General features: G+C 47.9%; 1 protein-coding gene across 3 annotated transcripts in view; it reads left to right on the top strand.

Annotated features, from left to right (window-relative positions):
* Window positions 1-7862: 7862 nt before the first annotated feature.
* The window catches only part of LOC123050956 (uncharacterized), a 16744-nt gene continuing 16485 nt past the window's right edge, over window positions 7863-8121 (top strand). For all 3 annotated transcript variants that reach the window (XR_006423878.1, XM_044473678.1, XM_044473677.1), the window contains exon 1: window positions 7863-8121. This exon ends at the window's right edge or, in 1 of these variants, runs on beyond it. The gene's annotated coding sequence lies outside the window, so the exon portion shown is untranslated.

The raw sequence follows: 8121 nt of genomic DNA, 5'->3' as shown, positions 1-8121 counted from the left end.
AACCCCTTCTTGGACTGATCCATATTGAACTTCTTCAATATCTTGTCAAGGTACATACTCTGTGAAAGACCAATGAGGCGTCTCGATCTATCTCTATAGATCTTGATGCCTAATATATAAGCAGCTTCTCCAAGGTCCTTCATTGAAAAACACTTATTCAATTAGGCCTTTATACTTTCCAAGAATTCTATATCATTTCCCATCAATAGTATGTCATCCACATATAATAAGAGAAATGCTACAGAGCTCCCACTCACTTTCTTGTAAACACAGGCTTCTCCATAAGTCTGTTAAACCCAAACGCTTTGATCATCTCATCAAAACGAATATTCCAACTCCGAGATGCTTGCACCAGTCCATAGATGGAGCGCTGGAGCTTGCATACCTTGTTAGCATTCTTAGGATCGACAAAACCTTCCGGTTGCATCATATACAATTCTTCCTTAAGAAAGCCATTAAGGAATGCTGTTTTGACGTCCATCTGCCATATCTCATAATCATAGTATGCGGCAATTGCTAACATGATTCGGACGGACTTCAGCTTCGCTACGGGTGAGAAAGTCTCATCATAGTCAACCCCTTGAACTTGTCGATAACCCTTAGCGACAAGTCGAGCCTTATAGATGGTAACATTACCATCCGCGTCCGTCTTCTTCTTAAAGATCCATTTGTTTTCTATGGCTCGCCGATCATCGGGCAAGTCAGTCAAAGTCCATACTTCGTTTTCATACATGGATCCTATCTCGGATTTCATGGCTTCTAGCCATTTCTCGGAATTCGGGCCCGCCATCGCTTCTTCATAGTTCGAAGGTTCACCGTTGTCTAACAACATGATTTCCAGGACAGGGTTGCCGTACCACTCTGGTGCGGAACGTGTCCTTGTGGACCTACGAAGTTCAGCAGTAACTTGATCCGAAGCTTCATGATCATCATCATTAACTTCCTCCCCATTCGGTGTAGGCACCACAGGAACATCTTCCCGCGCTGCGCTACTTTCCGGTTCGGAAGGGGTGACTATCACCTCATCAAGTTCCACTTTCCTCCCACTCAATTCTTTCGAGAGAAACTCTTTCTCCAGAAAGGACCCGTTCTTGGCAACAAAGATCTTGCCTTCGGATCTGAGGTAGAAGGTATACCCAATGGTTTCCTTAGGGTATCCTATGAAGACGCATTTTTCCGACTTGGGTTCGAGCTTTTCAGGTTGAAGTTTCTTGACATAAGCATCGCATCCCCAAACTTTTAGAAACGACAGCTTAGGTTTCTTCCCAAACCATAATTCATACGGTGTCGTCTCAACGGATTTCGATGGAGCCCTATTTAAAGTGAATGCGGCAGTCTCTAAAGCATAGCCCCAAAATGAGAGCGGTAGATCGGTAAGAGACATCATAGATCGCACCATATCCAATAGAGTGCGATTACGACGTTCGGACACACCGTTTCGTTGAGGTGTTCCAGGCGGCGTGAGTTGTGAAACGATTCCACATTTCTTTAAGTGCGTACCAAATTCGTGACTTAAATATTCTCCACCACGATCTGATCGTAAGAACTTTATTTTCCTGTCACGTTGATTCTCAACCTCACTCTGAAATTCCTTGAACTTTTCAAAGGTTTCAGACTTGTGTTTCATTAGGTAGACATACCCATATCTACTTAAGTCATCATTGAGAGTGAGAACATAACGATATCCTCCGCGAGCCTCAACACTCATTGGACCACACACATCGGTATGTATGATTTCCAATAAGTTGGTTGCTCGCTCCATTGTTCCGGAAAACGGAGTCTTGGTCATCTTACCCATGAGGCATGGTTCGCACGTGTCAAATGATTCGTAATCAAGAGACTCCAAAAGTCCATCTGCATGGAACTTCTTCATGCGTTTGACACCAATGTGACCAAGGCGGCAGTGCCACAAGTATGTGGGACTATCGTTATCAACTTTACATCTTTTGGTATTCACACTATGAATATGTGTAACATCACGTTCGAGATTCGTCAAGAATAAACCATTGACCAGCGGGGCATGACCATAAAACATATCTCTCATATAAATAGAACAACCATTATTCTCGGATTTAAATGAGTAGCCATCTCGAATTAAACGAGATCCAGATACAATGTTCATGCTCAAAGCTGGCACTAAATAACAATTATTGAGGTTTAAAACTAATCCCGTAGGTAAATGCAGAGGTAGCGTGCCGACGGCGATCACATCGACCTTGGAACCATTCCCGGCGCGCATCGTCACCTCGTCCTTTGCCAGTCTCCGCTTATTCCGCAGTTCCTGTTTTGAGTTACAAATATGAGCAACTGCACCGGTATCAAATACCCAGGAGCTACTACGAGTACTGGTAAGGTACACATCAATTACATGTATATCACATATACCTTTGGTGTTGCGCCTTCTTGTCCGCTAAGTATTTGGGGCAGTTCCGCTTCCAGTGACCACTTCCCTTGCAATAAAAGCACTCAGTCTCAGGCTTGGGTCCATTCTTCGACTTCTTCCCGGCAACTGGCTTACCGGGCGCGGCAACTCCCTTGCCGTCCTTCTTGAAGTTCTTCTTACCCTTGCCTTTCTTGAACTTAGTGGTTTTATTCACCATCAACACTTGATGTTCCTTTCTGATCTCCACCTCCGCTGATTTCAGCATTGAATATACCTCAGGAATGGTCTTTTCCATCCCCTGCATATTGAAGTTCATCACAAAGCTCTTGTAGCTCGGTGGAAGCGACTGAAGGATTCTGTCAATGACCGCGTCATCCGGGAGATTAACTCCCAGCTGAGACAAGCGGTTGTGTAACCCAGACATTCTGAGTATGTGCTCACTAACAGAACTATTTTCCTCCATTTTACAGCTGAAGAACTTGTCGGAGACTTCATATCTCTCGACCCGGGCATGAGCTTGGAAAACCATTTTCAGCTCTTCGAACATCTCATATGCTCCATGCTTCTCAAAACGCTTTTGGAGCCCCGGTTCTAAGCTGTAAAGCATGCCGCACTGAACGAGGGAGTAATCATCAGCACGTGATTGCCAAGCGTTCATAACGTCTTGGTTCTCTGGGATGGGTGCTTCACCTAGCGGTGCTTCTAGGACATAATCTTTCTTGGCAGCTATGAGGATGATCCTCAGGTTCCGGACCCAGTCCGTATAGTTGCTGCCATCATCTTTCAGCTTGGTTTTCTCTAGGAACGCGTTGAAGTTGAGGACAACGTGGGACATTTGATCTACAAGACATATTGTAAAGATTTTAGACTAAGTTCATGATAATTAAGTTCATCTAATCAAATTATTCAATGAACTCCCACTCAGATAGACATCCCTCTAGTCATCTAAGTGAAACATGATCCGAGTTAACTAGGCCGTGTCCGATCATCACGTGAGACGGACTAGTCAAGATCGGTGAACAGCTCCATGTTGATCGTATCTTCTATACGACTCATGCTCGACCTTTCGGTCCTCCGTGTTCTGAGGCCATGTCTGTACATGCTAGGCTCGTCAAGTCAACCTAAGTGTATTGCGTGTGTTCCGAGGCCATGTCTGTACATGCTAGGCTCGTCAACACCCGTTGTATGCGGACATTAGAATCTATCAAAACAACGAACCTTCGCAACGGTGCACAGTTAGGGGGAACACTTTCTTGAAATTATTATAAGGGATCATCTTACTTACTACCGTCGTTCTAAGCAAATAAGATGCAAAACATGATAAACATCACATGCAATCAAATAGTGACATGATATGGCCAATATCATTTTGCTCCTTTGATCTCCATCTTCGGGGCGCCATGATCATCTTCGTCACCGGCATGACACCATGATCTCCATCATTGTGTCTTCATGAAGTTGTCACGCCAACGATTACTTCTACTTCTATGGCTAACGCGCTTAGCAATAAAGTAAAGTAATCTACATGGCGTTATTCAATGACACGCAGGTCATACAAAAAATAAAGACAACTCCTATGGCTCCTGCCGGTTGTCATACTTATCGACATGCAAGTCGTGATTCCTATTACAAGAATATGATCAATCTCATACATCACACATATCATTCATCACATCTTCTGGCCATATCACATCACATAGCACATGCTGCAAAAACAAGTTAGACGTCCTCTAATTGTTGTTGCAAGTTTTTACGTGGCTTGTATAGGTTTCTAGCAAGAACGTTTCTTACCTACGTAAAACCACAACGTGATATGCCAATTTCTATTTACCCTTCATAAGGACCCTTTTCATCGAATCCGTTCCGACTAAAGTGGGAGAGACAGACACCCGCTAGCCACCTTATGCAACTAGTGCATGTCAGTCGGTGGAACCTGTCTCACGTAAGCGTACGTGTAAGGTCAGTCCGGGCCGCTTCATCCCACAATACCGCCGAAACAAGATAAGACTAGTAGTGGCAAGAAAAATTGACAACATCTACGCCCACAACTACTTTGTGTTCTACTCGTGCATAGTAACTACGCATAGGCCTGGCTCTGATACCACTGTTGGGGATCGTAGCAGAATTTTAAAATTTCCTACGCATCACCAAGATCCATCTATGGAGTATACTAGCAACGAGGGGAAAGGAGTGCATCTACATACCCTTGTAGATCGCGAGCGGAAGCGTTCTAATGAACGGGGTTGATGGAGTCGTACTCGCCGTGATCCAAATCACCGATGACCGAGTGCCGAACGGACGACACCTCCGCGCTCAACACACGTACGGAGCAGCGACGTCTCCTCCTTCTTGATCCAGCAAGGGGGAAGAAGAGGTTGATGGAGATCCAGCAGCACGACGGCGTGGTGGTGGAAGTAGCGGGATCCCGGCAGGGCTTCGCCAAGCACAAGCGGGACGGAGAGGTGTTGCAGGGGGAGAGGGAGGCGCCAAGGGCTATTGTGCTGCTGCCCTCCCTCCCCCCCACTATTTATAGGGGTCCTGGGGGGGCGGCCACCCTGGAGATCCCATCTGAGGGGGGGCGGAGGCCAAGGGGGTGGCTTGCCCCCCAAGGCAAGTGGGGCGCCCCCCACCCCTAGGGTTTCCAACCCTAGGCGTAGGGGGAGGCCCAAGGGGGGGCGCCCCAGCCCACTAAGGGCTGGTTCCCTTCCCACTTCAGCCCATGGGGCCCTCCGGGATAGGTGGCCCCACCCGGTGGACCCCCGGGACCCTTCCGGTGGTCCCGGTACAATACCGATAACCCCCGAAACTTTCCCGGTGGCCGAAACTGGACTTCCCATATATAATTCTTCACCTCCGGACCATTCCGGAACTCCTCGTGACGTCCGGGATCTCATCCGGGACTCCGAACAACTTTCGAGTTTCCGCATACTAATATCTCTACAACCCTAGCGTCACCGAACCTTAAGTGTGTAGACCCTACGGGTTCGGGAGACATGCAGACATGACCGAGACGCCTCTCCGGTCAATAACCAACAGCGGGATCTGGATACCCATGTTGGCTCCCACATGTTCCACGATGATCTCATCGGATGAACCACGATGTCGAGGATTCAATCAATCCCGTATACAATTCCCTTTGTCAATCGGTATGTTACTTGCCCGAGATTCGATCGTCGGTATCCCAATACCTTGTTCAATCTCGTTACCGGCAAGTCTCTTTACTCGTACCGTAATGCATGATCCCGTGGCTAACTCCTTAGTCACATTGAGCTCATTATGATGATGCATTACCGAGTGGGCCCAGAGATACCTCTCCGTCATACGGAGTGATAAATCCCAGTCTCGATCCGTGCCAACTCAACAGACAATTTCGGAGATACCCATAGTGTACCTTTATAGTCACCCAGTTACGTTGTGACGTTTGGCACACCCAAAGCACTCCTACGGTATCCGGGAGTTGCACGATCTCATGGTCTAAGGAAAAGATACTTGACATTGGAAAAGCTCTAGCAAACGAACTACACGATCTTTGAGCTATGCTTAGGACTGGGTCTTGTCCATCACATCATTCTCCTAATGATGTGATCCCGTTATCAATGACATCCAATGTCCATAGTCAGGAAACCATGACTATCTGTTGATCAACGAGCTAGTCAACTAGAGGCTTACTAGGGACACGTTGTGGTCTATGTATTCACACATGTATTACGATTTCCGGATAACACAATTATAGCATGAACAATAGACAATTATCATGAACAAAGAAATATAATAATAACCATTTATTATTGCCTCTAGGGCATATTTCCAACACCAAGTAGAGAAAGTATGTTAGCTCATGCCTCTCCCTCATATAAAATTACAAGAATGATTATCGGTACTTTTTATCGATTACCTAGGGACAAATAACTTTCTTTTTGACAAAAGCTACCCACTTTTACTACCTTGCAATTTATCCGTAGTTTTATTCCCGCAAAGTACTCGTAGTTCTATTCTTGCAAAATAGTTTCATACTTGTTCTAGGTAAACCAAACGTCAAGTGTGCGTAGAGTTGTATCGGTGGTCAATAGAACTTGAGGGAATATTTGTTCTGCCTTTAGCTCCTCGTTGGGTTCTACACTCTTATTTATCGAAGAAGGCTACAAACGATCCCCTATACTTGTGGGTTATCACCATGTAGCAAGCAACATGGGGAGATCGAACATGCATCCAAATGATTTCCCTAGGTTTTCATCCTTGCCGTCAGGTCTTATCTCAAGGCGGGGGAATTGCCGGGCCTCAACTGAGATAACGTACGGTTTTACAATTTTCTACCGAATAAATCAACACCTTCTATTTTGGCGCCAACTTCCGACTCGCTTCAGCCGTCCGATCTTCATTCAATGACAACATACCGGTTCGCGCGGAGTTACGATGCAAGCATAGCCATCCACCTGGCATCAAGCGGCTCTCGTCCTCGCCGTTGTTACGATTTGAATTCCCTTTCCGTCACCAGACACACTTCACAACGGGAAGGCTACGATTCAAGGCCATAACCCCTTTCCAACTTATTATATATCCAGATCCCTCAGAGTTCAAAACTTTCCGCATGTAAGCTTGTGCCTAGAGCCATGGCAGAACCAACCCGAGCTTGCGCCTAGAGCCGTGGCAGAACCAACCCGAGCTTGGGTAGAACCAACCTGATCTCACAAAGCGATCCCATCATATGTTTCCACACAAGAACGCACGCGGCCACACGCGTGAACACAGGGAGAAAGAACAGAACAACGAAGCGGCAGGACCCCCAATAACATTCGGCTCTCTCGCTAACCCTAACAGAAAGCAATGCCTTCCTTTTTCGCCTTCCTAACATTCGGCTCTGGCGTCGAGCGGCTATCGTCCTCGCAGCCGCCGCTATTTGAACCCCCTTTCCGCCACCAGACACTCCACTATCGGAAGGTCGTAATTGAAGGCCATAATTCCCTTCCAACCCGCTCCAGGTCCAGCCCCCTCAGAGTTCAAAGCTTTCCGCACGCAAGCCCGCATCGCCAGCCGCGCCGAACCAACCCGATCTCGCAGAGCGATCCCATCGCAGGTTTCCACAGAAGCACGCACGCCGCACACACATGAGCACGGAGAGAAAAGAAACAGAACAGCGGAGCGGCAGGATCCGCAACAGCATTCAGCATTAGGATCATTAGGAAAGCCGTCATGGCAAATCGTCTCATTTCTTCTAGACCAAGATAAGACGGATGATGAGATGAAAGCTTATAAATCCGTTCATTCACTTGGGTATCATGCAATGTTGGGGAGAGGAACATGAATCCATCCTCCAACAATTTCAGTGCCAAACAAAAAACGTTGCAGCACGCACGCACGCACGGACGGACGGACGCGCTCGTGAGTATATTTTCTGCTGGAGTAGTAGTATATTTGGATTGGTGAGCGTCGTACGCGTCCTCTTCTCTCTCTCTCTCCCGGTCGGTCGGTCGGTCGTCTCCCTATCCGCCTCCCCTCCTCTCTCCCAACGACCAGACCAGAGCCAGAGATCTGCCTCCCTCCCTCCCCTCCCCGAGCGCGACGGCTAGGGTTCCTCGCCGCCGCCGGCCCGCCGCCGTTCCTCTGCGGCGCGCCCAGCCGGCCGAGGCCCCCGCCGCCCCGCCGCCCGCACCGGAGCCCAGCAGCGCCTCCCTCCCTCCCTCCCGCCCTGCCGCGGCTGGTCCCGCCGCCTGGAGCGACCCCGGCGACCGGTCCATAGG

Source organism: Triticum aestivum, chromosome 2D (genome assembly GCF_018294505.1).
Source record: "Triticum aestivum cultivar Chinese Spring chromosome 2D, IWGSC CS RefSeq v2.1, whole genome shotgun sequence".
Taxonomy (NCBI): Eukaryota; Viridiplantae; Streptophyta; class Magnoliopsida; order Poales; family Poaceae; genus Triticum; species Triticum aestivum.
Note: the sequence above shows the minus strand (reverse complement) of the source record. Positions and strands in the feature narration are given on the sequence as shown.